This window comes from Lissotriton helveticus, chromosome 1_1, assembly GCF_964261635.1.
Source record: "Lissotriton helveticus chromosome 1_1, aLisHel1.1, whole genome shotgun sequence".
Lineage (NCBI taxonomy): Eukaryota > Metazoa > Chordata > Amphibia > Caudata > Salamandridae > Lissotriton > Lissotriton helveticus.
The window spans coordinates 1,061,614,350-1,061,627,774 of record NC_136057.1 but is presented as its reverse complement, the minus strand read 5'-3'; positions in this window follow the sequence as shown (position 1 = coordinate 1,061,627,774).

Sequence of the window (13,425 nt, the reverse complement as noted above, 5' to 3'; positions counted from 1 at the left end):
TGCACTGTGGAGGTAATGACTTGGGCACTTTGACTGGGGTAGGTCTGGAAATGCTTTTAAAGGACACCTTTGAGCAATTAATGGCACTTTTTCCTCAGACTGCCTTGGTATATTCAAATATATGCCAAAGACAGAAATGGAGGTGGTCGAACCAATTTTGTCCACAAATTGAGAAGTCGAGGAAGCATGTAAACAAATCTGTTTCAGCTTACATGAGAGACCATGGAATGGGCTCCTTGTACAACAATAACTTGCGTTACTACATGCAAGATATCTACAGAGGAGATGGAGTTCACTTCTCAGATGAGGGCAACAGAATTTTCATTCTGAATTTAAGACTGTGCATTGGTACCTACTTATAAGTACCTAAATGTACCATAAACCCAAAAGCTCTTCTCAGAGCTACCCTACATCTGATCACTCACAATTATTATTTTACTCTAACTTTTTTCACTAATTTTCAACAAAGTATGCTCCCCGGGGCGCTACCCGGTACGCGGACCGGAAGCTAACCTCGCGAAATTTTTGAAAAAAATTGTTTTTTTCCGCACATATGGGCCTCCTCAGCCACCCTCAGAAAACCTAGGGGGTCAAGATAAGTCTACCGTGCCCCCTTCTACCCATTCTGAACATTAGTTGCCCTCCATCTTGTATCTTAATTCGACAGAAACACAAAATGGTGGACTCCCGTAACGCTTCAGGTTCGCGTACCGGGGCGCTCGCCAGTTCGCGTACCGGGGCGCTCCCCGGGAAGCGCTCCATCAAAAAAGGTGGGAAAGTAATTTACAGAAAAACGACTGGAGACACTTTCACCAAATATAGATTAGCTCATACTACATACCAATCCCTATCATTTTCACAAATTTGATTGAAATTCCATTTAGCCATTTAGCCTGTAGACCTCTCTAAATACCGTGAGGTAAATTACTTCACAAAACACATCTGAAGTGTTGGAATTGACAACCAATGAAAATGTTACTTTCATTTTCTACTTTTTTTACCTGACATTTGATTGGTTATATACCTGAATATATATAAAGGAAGAGAAGGAAACACAGCCATTTTGACTACTACTTCCTGGTGTACATTTCAATTGGATTTTCACTAATCACTTCAACTTCTTTGTAAAGGTAAGTTGTTATTTTAAAAACTGAAGTATATTGTGCACTATCAGTTAATATGGTAAACTTTTTCTGATAGTTATATACTATCCCTCTGTAGTAGTTATAGATTTAGATAGACTTCTCTGTTATAGTTATGGATAGAGTTAGGTTTCTCTTGTATAATTATGAATTTACTTACGTTAAATCACATACACTTTTTTATATTCCTACTTCCACTCTGATACTATACACAGCCCAAAGATAAATTCACTGATAAAAACTGCCTATCTAAAATTAATCCCAACAGTGCCCTATCTCTACTAATATATATTTTTTTTATCCAAATTTCAGGCAACATGGAAAGCGAACAGAAAGTTTCATTTCAAATTGTCCTGCAAGAGAGCAGCCAAGAATTAATTGATCCAAATTATATAGAATTTATGGATGAAACTTGGGACCAAGAACTACTGCAATGTGTGCAAGCAGTAGATGACCTCCTTCAAAATGAGGACATTTTACACACTCAGAGATTACAAGCTATGTTCAATGAAAATGACGACATTTCAGACAGTGAAATGTTAGAAATGTTATTAAATTTTGAAACACAATCACAATAATAAATATTTGCTTAAAAAATAAAGAAATTAAAAAATAATCAACAAAACCAACAATCAATTAACATACAGTATTTTAAAAGTCTATCATTCTTTTTTCCTTATAGTACGCTCCCCAGAACGCTTCCCGGTTCGCGGACCGGGCGCTCCCCACGCACTGCGGGGCCCTTTTAAAGCCTCCACATCAAACCTAGGGGGTCAGGGAGGATCTACTATGCCCCCTTATGGTAATTTCCCCCTTTGTTTTGGCCTCCTCTTGTCTCTCGATCCTACCGAGAGACAAGATGGCGGCCGCTCCGGACTGTTTAGAATGTTGACAGACACCGGAGAGCCAATCAGCTTCGCTACGCTAAGTTCCGTTACGCGTCAGGTACGCGAACCGGAGCGCTGCCTGGAGCGCGCTTACAGATATATATCTTTTTTTGAACGTTAATTTCTCAAAATCCACTGGAGCACATATATTGAGACCTAGCAAAGGCACATCGGGCTAACAGTCCCTACAATTTTGCCAAGTTTCGTGCAAATCCATTCAGCCGTTCGGCCTAAAAGTGAGGCCAACCGCCCTATGGAAATTAACATGGGAAAAACACGTTTTGGGACCCCCCTTTTTTCTCGGCCACCCCTTGACGAACCCCCCCCCAAATTTCCAGGGGCTGCTCAGAAACAAAATGTTCCATTTTCCTGAAAATTTCAGCCAATTCCGTCCACAAACGCCAAAGTTATTAGACATAGAATTTTCAAAAATCCCATAGGGAAAAAATCCTAACTATATATACCTACTGGCGACCGCCAGTAGGTAATATATATATATATATATATATATACCCAAATCGCCCTTGCATGAAGGCGCACTCCTCCAGTTGGAAAGTAACAACTTTATTTTCTCCAAAGGAACAAGGTTGCAGCTCCGGTTATTTTCCCTTCATTTGCCTGACGCGTTTCAGTGCATTCACGCACTTTCCTCAGAGGCGCTTTTAAAAACACAACAGTCCTCGGCTTCTGCAGTTCCTCTGCGTGCTTCTTTCATTTATATTGGCCTCCGGTGTGCCGATTGTTTAACAATTTTCTTAATTACAATGCACGTCGGGAACTGTAGTCATGTTCGTGCCTGATAAGAACCTTCAGTGGTTATTGTGCTTTGAAAAGAGTTTTATGAAATAGTAACAGCCCTCCAGTGGGCCCCAGGGCTCCAACCTGCTCCAAAAACTTCCAGGAGCCAGCTGCGCCGTGCCTCACACCCGGATTGCAGGTATGACACGGACCCTTGACAAGTTGGCAGGGCGGTGCGCACTTCCACGGCTGGACTCGCCGTGTTTAAATATACCCAAATCGCCCTTGCATGAAGGCGCACTCCTCCAGTTGGAAAGTAACAACTTTATTTTCTCCAAAGGAACAAGGTTGCAGCTCCGGTTATTTTCCCTTCATTTGCCTGACGCGTTTCAGTGCATTCAGGCACTTTCCTCAGAGGCGCTTTTAAAAACACAATAGTCCTCGGCTTCTGCAGTTCCTCTGCGTGCTTCTTTCATTTATATTGGCCTCCGGTGTGCCGATTGTTTAACAATTTTCTTAATTACAATGCACGTCGGGAACTGTAGTCATGTTCGTGCCTGATAAGAACCTTCAGTGGTTATTGTGCTTTGAAAAGAGTTTTATGAAATAGTAACAGACTTCAGTGGGCCCCAGGGCTCCAACCTGCTCCAAAAACTTCCAGGAGCCAGCTGCGCCGTGCCTCACACCCGGATTGCAGGTATGACACGGACCCTTGACAAGTTGGCAGGGCGGTGCGCACTTCCACGGCTGGACTCGCCGCGTTTAAATATACCCAAATCGCCCTTGCATGAAGGCGCACTCCTCCAGTTGGAAAGTAACAACTTTATTTTCTCCAAAGGAACAAGGTTGCAGCTCCGGTTATTTTCCCTTCATTTGCCTGACGCGTTTCAGTGCATTCACGCACTTTCCTCAGAGGCGCTTTTAAAAACACAACAGTCCTCGGCTTCTGCAGTTCCTCTGCGTGCTTCTTTCATTTATATTGGCCTCCGGTGTGCCGATTGTTTAACAATTTTCTTAATTACAATGCACGTCGGGAACTGTAGTCATGTTCGTGCCTGATAAGAACCTTCAGTGGTTATTGTGCTTTGAAAAGAGTTTTATGAAATAGTAACAGCCCTCCAGTGGGCCCCAGGGCTCCAACCTGCTCCAAAAACTTCCAGGAGCCAGCTGCGCCGTGCCTCACACCCGGATTGCAGGTATGACACGGACCCTTGACAAGTTGGCAGGGCGGTGCGCACTTTCACGGCTGGACTCGCCGCGTTTAAATATACCCAAATCGCCCTTGCATGAAGGCGCACTCCTCCAGTTGGAAAGTAACAACTTTATTTTCTCCAAAGGAACAAGGTTGCAGCTCCGGTTATTTTCCCTTCATTTGCCTGACGCGTTTCAGTGCATTCACGCACTTTCCTCAGAGGCGCTTTTAAAAACACAACAGTCCTCGGCTTCTGCAGTTCCTCTGCGTGCTTCTTTCATTTATATTGGCCTCCGGTGTGCCGATTGTTTAACAATTTTCTTAATTACAATGCACGTCGGGAACTGTAGTCATGTTCGTGCCTGATAAGAACCTTCAGTGGTTATTGTGCTTTGAAAAGAGTTTTATGAAATAGTAACAGCCCTCCAGTGGGCCCCAGGGCTCCAACCTGCTCCAAAAACTTCCAGGAGCCAGCTGCGCCGTGCCTCACACCCGGATTGCAGGTATGACACGGACCCTTGACAAGTTGGCAGGGCGGTGTGCACTTCCACGGCTGGACTCGCCGCGTTTAAATATACCCAAATCGCCCTTGCATGAAGGCGCACTCCTCCAGTTGGAAAGTAACAACTTTATTTTCTCCAAAGGAACAAGGTTGCAGCTCCGGTTATTTTCCCTTCATTTGCCTGACGCGTTTCAGTGCTTTCACGCACTTTCCTCAGAGGCGCTTTTAAAAACACAAGGGTCCGTGTCATACCTGCAATCCGGGTGTGAGGCACGGCGCAGCTGGCTCCTGGAAGTTTTTGGAGCAGGTTGGAGCCCTGGGGCCCACTGGAGGGCTGTTACTATTTCATAAAACTCTTTTCAAAGCACAATAACCACTGAAGGTTCTTATCAGGCACGAACATGACTACAGTTCCCGACGTGCATTGTAATTAAGAAAATTGTTAAACAATCGGCACACCGGAGGCCAATATAAATGAAAGAAGCACGCAGAGGAACTGCAGAAGCCGAGGACTGTTGTGTTTATAAAAGCGCCTCTGAGGAAAGTGCGTGAATGCACTGAAACGCGTCAGGCAAATGAAGGGAAAATAACCGGAGCTGCAACCTTGTTCCTTTGGAGAAAATAAAGTTGTTACTTTCCAACTGGAGGAGTGCGCCTTCATGCAAGGGCGATTTGGGTATATATATATATATATATATATATATATATATATATATATATATATATATATATATATATATATATATATCCAGGCTCCTGTACACCAGTATACCGGGTCACTCTTCGCAGTGGGTGCTGCAACGCGGTGGGGTCCCGCGTGATAAATAAACGCTCCAATTACCTCTCTTTTGAAGAAAATACAGCACTCGCGGGTTTCTTAGGCAATCAGCAAATGGTACATAGCCACTTGATGCCAATTGAAAAACAAAAAGGTACGCTGAAAGAAGCAAAAGTTTTCTTCCCCTGTGGGAAATGCAAAGCGTGCCTAGCAAGCAAGAGAACACTGACATATGATGTGCCAGGGTGTAAGGGTGGCAAAAGGATTAACAAATTTATGTCCTGCCATACAGATCATGCGGTCTATTACTTAATGTGCCCTTGCCAATTGAGATACGTTGGCAGCACCAAAAATCCAGTAAAACTGAGGGTGTTGGAGCATATGCGGGCAATCGTGAATAAAGACTTCTCTTATCCGGTTGCCCGACATTTTGCGATTAAACACAATAGTAACAGGGACCTACTGAGATACTTCTGTTTGGACTGTGTAGTTGACAACCCTAGAGGTGGAAATAAATTACAGATACTTAGGAGGTTAGAGTCTAGATATATCATAGATTTGGAAAGTAGAACTCCGGGGGGCCTTAATATGGGAGAGGAATTGGCATCCCATCTGGGCTAATTTGAGCTATGACTGTATTTGTAAATGTTGAAATGTTCTGTGAATATAATGTTAGACTATTGTAAATATGAGTTTAAAAGGTCTCATTAATTTTGATGATGCGCATATCTGCAAATTCTGTTGGGCATTAGATATGTTTGAGGCTTCAGTTATTTGTTTATGAATTCACTGAGACTGCAAGGCAGCCATTGGCTGCCCATGCCGACACACGGCAAGATTACGCACAATATAATTAATTAATATATGATATACGTATGTTCAGTGACGCTGTGGTTTCATAGCGTTTATGTCTCAGGAAATCACTTTGCAAAGATACTAAGCGATGAAGTTTCCGCAAAATGATTCATAGTTTGGAATATCGTTTTTCTTTGCATGTGCCGATACACGGCTTGAATTGTTTAGTAGCCTCTTTGTTACTTTATAGCATTGACTTGTAACATTGAACACATTTAAAGATGGCGCGCAAAAATATATACTTGCTTTAGACCTTTGTTTGTGTAAATGTCCCAACAAACATAGATAAAGGTGCTGCACTGTGTTTTTCAAATGTGAACACTGACGAAGGGATTTGGTCCCGAAACGCGTTTGTTTTGCATTAAAACCTTTTGCTGATTGCCTAAGAAACCCGCGAGTGCTGTATTTTCTTCAAAAGCACCCACTGCGAAGAGTGACCCGGTATACTGGTGTACAGGAGCCTGGAGATTTTTGAACGGGTGCACCACCGTCGCTACGTGGCGTTTGGAGAACAAAGCAAGTACATTTTCTACCCTCCAACCTCCTTCGAAATCGAACACATAGGAAGGGCGGGAGTCCGTGAGTTAATCACACGGTAAGCCCGCTTTTTCCTTCATTGATTTGAACTTTGTAGCGTTTTGTGAAATCGACGGTACAGTGAGGGGTTAACGGCAGCAACACAGCACAGGTTGAGTGTTGTTTCCCGGGATCGGGATTACAACACGAAGTTGGCACAACATGTTCAACATGTCGGAGCGCATAGATGCAGCTGGTGGCATCTTCAAAAACAAAAATCCAGATATTTCTAAACCGCCGCCGAAAATCATCACGGAGGCTACAAATACCTTAACATTGCAATTTAAAAAATTGGAGAAACTTTACGAGCGGGAACTCCGTAAATGGTGGGAGGGGACGTCATTACAGGGATACATCGAGGTACAAAGGGTACCTCGGGGACTACGGATTTTCACCGTCCCGGCGTATGAAAACCCTGACCCCCTCCTGCTAGAAACCTGGGCTACGCATATAGCCAACTCCTGCAAGGGTATGTTAGAAATCCTAATTCAATTCGCATGGAGCGACCGCGACAAGGTGATGAAAGAGATTGAGGAATTGGAAGAGCTAATCTCTAAAAACCTTGACAAAGAGGAACAGGAACAACTTAGGGCCAACATGAAGAAAAGGTTACAGAGATACGAGACTAAGATAAAACTTAGGAAACAAGAGAAGTTTGATCGGGACGAACAAGACTATGCAATGGGGAGGGTCCTGACCTTTTCTAAGAAATATGATCAGCCAAGGAAGGAAGTAGCCAGGAAGAGCCAATTGCCCAAAACCACTCCCGAAGTAAGAATAGAGACCTCGGACTCTGATCTCACCGCAAGTGAAATATCCGGTGATGAAATGACAAATTCAGAAGTTACACCAACTACTAAGACTCCTTTTCAACAGGAGTTCAAGGTGATTCGGGAGAGTTGGCTCAGAGGCGGCAAGACCAAGCCACCGGAAGAGGTAGGCAAACAAGACGCGGTGGCTGGAAAGGGAAGAGGCGGCGGCCAAACAAAACCAACCACCCGGGTAACCAGGAGCCAAAGAAGAGGCAGATGGTAACTGTTTCAGATCAATTAACCATCATAAATCTATCCCAAAGACAATTGACAACAGTGGAAGAGTCCGTTTTGAAACTGGGACTCACTTTTTGTCCAAATAACAACATGGAATATACCCAAACAAGGATCGACTTGTATAAATTCGTTCGAAAGATCAAACTACACAAGTTTTACAAAATCAAACCAACCACAAAAGAGTCTAAATATCTGAGAGGCAACAAGAAGGATACTGACCTCCTAACTGGAAATGACTTAACTGCCTGTGAAGTCTTGGAAAACCTTAGATCAGAGGGAGACATAGAAACAAGTTTGACGAGTAGTACTCTCACACAAAGACTAGCTCATGTCAACATCGACCAGGAAGCACCAAAGAGCGGATTCAAACTTGCATCTAAGTTTGTCCCCCAAGCGGCTGTGGATTCAATTGATATCTTCGCTGATACAGTCACCAGGGATCTGATGACTATTAGGATGGAACAGAGTCACCAAAAACAAAATTTCAATGTGACTAAAGAACAAAAAACGGCCATAAAAAATCTGATGGATGATCAAACTATTGTCTGCAAACCCTCCGACAAAGGAGGAAATATTGTCATCATGTCAAGACAACAATATATTGCAGAAGCACAACGTCAATTACAAGATACAACTTGCTAAGCAGTGATCAAGAAAAAAGACTACTTGGCAAGTATTGACATTTTATACGCTCTGCTCAAGAAATGGCATGACAAATCAATGTTGGACCTTGAAGAATACTTTTTCTAAAAACTGTACACCCTATTTTACCCTGTTTTTACCATCTGCCCAAGGTTCATAAGAACACCATTAATCCCCCAGGGAGACCGATCATCTCCTCCATGGGAGGCTTAACAGAGAATCTATCTAAATTTCTAGACCATCACCTGTTTAACTTTGTGTCTGCTTTAAAGTCATACATAAGGGATACATCGGACTTTATTCAAAAAGTGGAGAATCTTGTCTGGCAACCATCCTATGTACTCATAACCCTAGACATAACAAGCCTATACACATGTATAGAGCATGAACAAGGTCTTTCGGCTATAGAATATTTCCTAAACAAAAGAGAATTGAAATACGCAATGCACAACAAAATGCTATTAGAGCTAATTAGATTTTGCTTGTATAATAACATCTTTCTCTTTCAGGATGAGATATACAAACAGCTCTCTGGGACGGCGATGGGCTCCTGCTTAGCGCCCAGCTATGCGAATTTATTCGTAGGCTGGTGGGAGGAGCAGGTAGCCTGGGCCCCCAGTAACTCCACATGGAACAACAAAGTGGTGGCATGGAGCAGGTATATCGATGACCTGTTCCTAGTGTGGAATGGGTCCATAGCGGAGGCTAATGAGTACATCACAGTGCTTAATGATAACCAGTGTAACTTGAGATTCACGGGTGAGGTTAACGATGAAAAGGTGAATTACCTAGATCTCCAAGTGAGAGTGAGAGATGGTAAAATCTGCACTCAACTTTACCGTAAACCCACAGCTGGAAATAGCGTATTACACGCTTCCAGCAGTCATCCCCGTAAACTCATGAACAATATCCCCTACGGGGAATTTCTGAGACTTAAGCGCAATTGTACCCTTAATGAAGACTTCGAACATGCAGCCACTGAGAGTGTAGAAAGATTCATCAACAGAGGCTATAATCCTAATCTCCTACAGGATGCCTTGCATAGAGTGAGAAGACTACCACGAAGTACACTCTTTTCCAAAAAAAACCCGTCCGAGCACTGACGGCAAATTCCGTATGATAACCCCCTACTCATCTAACTCTTTCAAGTTGAGATCCATCATGACAAAGCATTGGCACCTCTTGAAAGCTGATCAGATTGTGGGGCCGGATATACCTGCTGCTCCTCTGATCACTTTCAAAAAGGCCAGATCACTTCGTGATCAAATGGTACATAGCCACTTGATGCCAATTGAAAAACAAAAAGGTACGCTGAAAGAAGCAAAAGGTTTCTTCCCCTGTGGGAAATGCAAAGCGTGCCTAGCAAGCAAGAGAACACTGACATATGATGTGCCAGGGTGTAAGGGTGGCAAAAGGATTAACAAATGTATGTCCTGCCATACAGATCATGCGGTCTATTGCTTAATGTGCCCTTGCCAATTGAGATACGTTGGCAGCACCATAAATCCAGTAAAACTGAGGGTGTTGGAGCATATGCGGGCAATCGTGAATAAAGACTTCTCTTATCCGGTTGCCCGACATTTTGCGATTAAACACAATAGTAACAGGGACCTACTGAGATACTTCTGTTTGGACTGTGTAGTTGACAACCCTAGAGGTGGAAATAAATTACAGATACTTAGGAGGTTAGAGTCTAGATATATCATAGCTTTGGAAAGTAGAACTCCGGGGGGCCTTAATATGGGACAGGAATTGGCATCCCATCTGGGCTAATTTGAGCTATGACTGTATTTGTAAATGTTGAAATGTTCTGTGAATATAATGTTAGACTATTGTAAATATGAGTTTAAAAGGTCTCATTAATTTTGATGATGCGCATATCTGCAAATTCTGTTGGGCATTAGATATGTTTGAGGCTTCAGTTATTTGTTTATGAATTCACTGAGACTGCAAGGTAGCCATTGGCTGCCCATGCCGATACACGGCAAGATTACGCACAATATAATTAATTAATATACGATATACGTATGTTCAGTGACGCTGTGGTTTCATAGCGTTTATGTCTCAGGAAATCACTTTGCAAAGATACTAAGCGATGAAGTTTCCGCAAAATGCATCATAGTTGGGAATATCGTTTTTCTTTGCATGTGCTGATACACGGCTTGAATTGTTTAGTAGCCTCTTTGTTACTTTATAGCATTGACTTGTAACATTGAACACATTCAAAGATGGCGCGCAAAAGTTTATACTTGCTTTAGTCCTTTGTTTGTGTAAATGTCCCAACAAACATAGATAAAGGTGCTGCACTGCGTTTTTCAAATGTGAACACTGACGAAGGGATTTGGTCCCGAAACGCGTTTGTTTTGCATTAAAACCTTTTGCTGATTGCCTAAGAATCCCGCGAGTGCTGTATTTTCTTCAAAAGAGAGGAAATTGGAGCGTTTTTTATATATATATATATATATATATATATATATATATATGACGCTCGAACTTTCCCGTCAGTTTCACAGGAAAAAGCAGCAGCACTCGAGGGGCTTAGTAATTTCACGGTGTTTTTATAATGGGAAAAAGCACAGACGCGTTTCGGCGTGAGCCTTCGTCAGTGTGTCACTCGTGACATGTAAGCAGCAAATTAATAAAGTATCGTTTACATTCATTAACAGTGACATAGGACTAAACCCTCCCGAGCCTCTATGGGCGCCATCTTGGAGTGGTGTTATATCCATGAGAGGGTGTCATGATTATAAGGTGTCTTTAGATTATGACATTAAATAAAGCCGTGGATCGGCTATTGTCCTATGTACACAGTGTTCAATCATGATTACTCTTCTGAGGATTAATAATAACAATGCAGTTCATCAAAGACTATGACAGAAAATACAAAATATCCAAAAGTTACAAAAATAAGGTGCTGTACAGAATACTACTCAAAGTGATAACGGCATATTATACAAATTGTTTACACTTATTCTGTCAATAAGTTCTAATCTATTCTAATAGAAGAAGGTAAACAGGCTCATAGTATTCTTTCTTTCTTATTTACACAGAAGTTGGATATAGTCCGTAAACATAGTCATTTTTCCTCTCTCCCCGAATCCCCAGTATATACATATGTACATATCTATAACCCTGCAATACTTGCATTTATAGTAAATCAGTGCAGGGTAAAGAAAAAAAGGGAAGGAAGGGGGAGGAAAAAGAGGGAAAAGAAAAAGGAAAAGATAGATTAGGTGAGGGGAAGTACAGAATTCTAAATTCATATCCAGCAGTAATACAATCTAAGGGTCATGACAGACAGCACAATTTATATCTGTAAAGAAAGGTTCCAGTATCATTTGCCTAGATGGAATGACAGTTCCTCTCCACTATTGAGTCCTCTCGAGTGTTTTGTAGAGAGGTCTATAATATATCTGGATTCTAACCTGCGCAATCTTCTCAACCGATCGCCTCCTCTAACATTGGGTGGAACAAGATCCAATCCAAAGAATTGGAGTTTGTTGCGATCTTTGTTGTGTGCTTCGGCGAAGTGTCGGGCAACCGGGTAGGCGGTGTCTACCTTCTCGATTGCCCGAAGATGTTCTAATATCCTCACTTTGAGTTCTTTGATAGTGCTGCCGATGTAGCAGAGGCCACACGGGCATAGCAGACAGTACACTACAAACTGAGAACTGCAGGTTATGAAATTCCTGATGGGCACTGTGTTTCCTGTGTCGGGTATAGTGTACGATAGCACTCTTTTGCTGCCGGCACAGGCCTTACAGTGTCCACAGGGAAAGAACCCAGACATGTGTTTCAAGGTATTTGTTTTTGGTGTTGGTTTTTCCAAGTGACTGGAAACCAACATGTCACCCAGTGATCTGGCTCTGCTAAACGTTATTAGTGGGTTAGCAGGTAAGTCTTCCTTTAGTATGCTGTCTGTCTTTAATATGTGCCAGTTCTTATTTAGCATGGTTCTTAGATCATTGGCACCTGATGAATGAGGGGTGATCAGCCTGAACTTTCCTTCTTTCGCACCAACTTTCTTGTCTCGTCCTGTAACTCTGTTGTTTTGCCATTTTACTCTGTGTTTGTACTACATTGTAACGGATTATAGCAGCCTGTGCTTCAAACATTGTGATTTGTATATAGGTGTCCCCTACAACGGATCTCTCCTTTCTATGGAAGAATTAATGGCTAGTACTGAACTCACACCTTGTCAATTCCAACTTCATGCCTCCATTGAAGTTCTGGCTCAATCCTGGGTGAAATATAGTAAGAACCCATGCAAAATCTAGTTATGCAATACCTACATATATTGGGTGCAGGTTGGCATCAGACCTGATGGATTGATGGCGCTCTGCCCATACACATGCCACTTCCTCTGCCACAGGAGTGCGCTGTGTGTTTACCCGTTTTTTAATAGCTTTTTGTGTACTAAATTGCGCTGCATGTAGAAAGCTGGGCTTTTTAAAATCCCTCTTACCCTCACTTTAAACTGTGTCCCCCACCGCCGCTTGACGGGCTTGGTTTCCGGGGTGGGCGCCATCGCCGAGAGGGGCAGAGCAGCTTCCTTTGCCAGCGCTCGACTGCGCATGTGTCAGCGAGGGGACGCCTACTAAAGGCGAGTCCCGGGCGTTTTCCAGCAGACAAGGTAGCGAAGCGCTCTGTCACAGGAGTGCGCTGTGTGTTTACCCGTTTTTTAATAGCTTTTTGTGTACTAAATTGCGCTGCATGTAGAAAGCTGGGCTTTTTAAAATCCCTCTTACCCTCACTTTAAACTGTGTCCCCCACCGCCGCTTGGCGGGCTTGGTTTCCGGGGTGGGCGCCATCGCCGAGAGGGGCAGAGCAGCTTCCTTTGCCAGCGCTCGACTGCGCATGTGTCAGCGAGGGGACGCCTACTAAATGCTCCTCCCTACCGTAGCGGGATCACGGAGCGGGCGCGTCCTCGCGTGGCCGGAGTCGTGCCAGAGTCCTGCCCGTCTGCGCCCGTCTGCGCCCGTCCGCGGCAGGACGTGGCTGGACTCTGGGCCCCCTCCTGGTCGTTCCCCTGTATATTATGTTGTGCTATACCAGAGATAGTCT